Here is a 622-nt window from a genome sequence, read left to right on the forward strand (position 1 = left end):
TGTTTAAATATACCAATACTCTAAATCACTGCAATGGTTAAAGTTACTGAGATGGCAGCAGTTACCCGTATTGTCAGGGAGAGAAATGGTCTTGATCCTTCCTGATTCACAAAAGCATCTTGGACTGTGGTTCTGCTTGCTCTGCTGATGTCTGTGGCCTTTGCTTCTGGCACTGAGTCAACCAGGAGGCTCTACATGGACCTGCAGCCTCTGGTGATGCCTCTCTCTTTTCTTGGAAGTGGGATGTAGTTGCTTCTTCTGGATGAAGTTGAGTTGTTAATTTTGAGCTTTCACTGGACACATGGGTCCAACAGCCTGAATCTTCCATTCCTGGCCCAGCAAAAGGGAAGATGTGCTCCCTCCTTGCTGCTTTCAGCCAGCTGTGACTGCCAAGGGTATTGGAGCACTGCCTTTTTTTTAGCATTGCCCCCAGCTATTTTTATGTCTCTGCAAATAGGAATGCTGTGCAACTGGTCCTGAGCTGTGTATCTGCTCATCAACACTTTCCATGGCAAAAGTATTTTTAACACTTTCACTTCTCAGTCATAAAATTTGGAATGTGACCCAGAGCAGTCTTCCATCGCATGCCAGCACTGGGCAGCCATTCCCATTGACTTCTGAC

Source organism: Corvus kubaryi, unplaced genomic scaffold, assembly GCF_017639235.1.
Source record: "Corvus kubaryi isolate FWS band 111438036 unplaced genomic scaffold, C.kubaryi_AGA036_p1.0 37354, whole genome shotgun sequence".
NCBI classification, from domain to species: domain Eukaryota; kingdom Metazoa; phylum Chordata; class Aves; order Passeriformes; family Corvidae; genus Corvus; species Corvus kubaryi.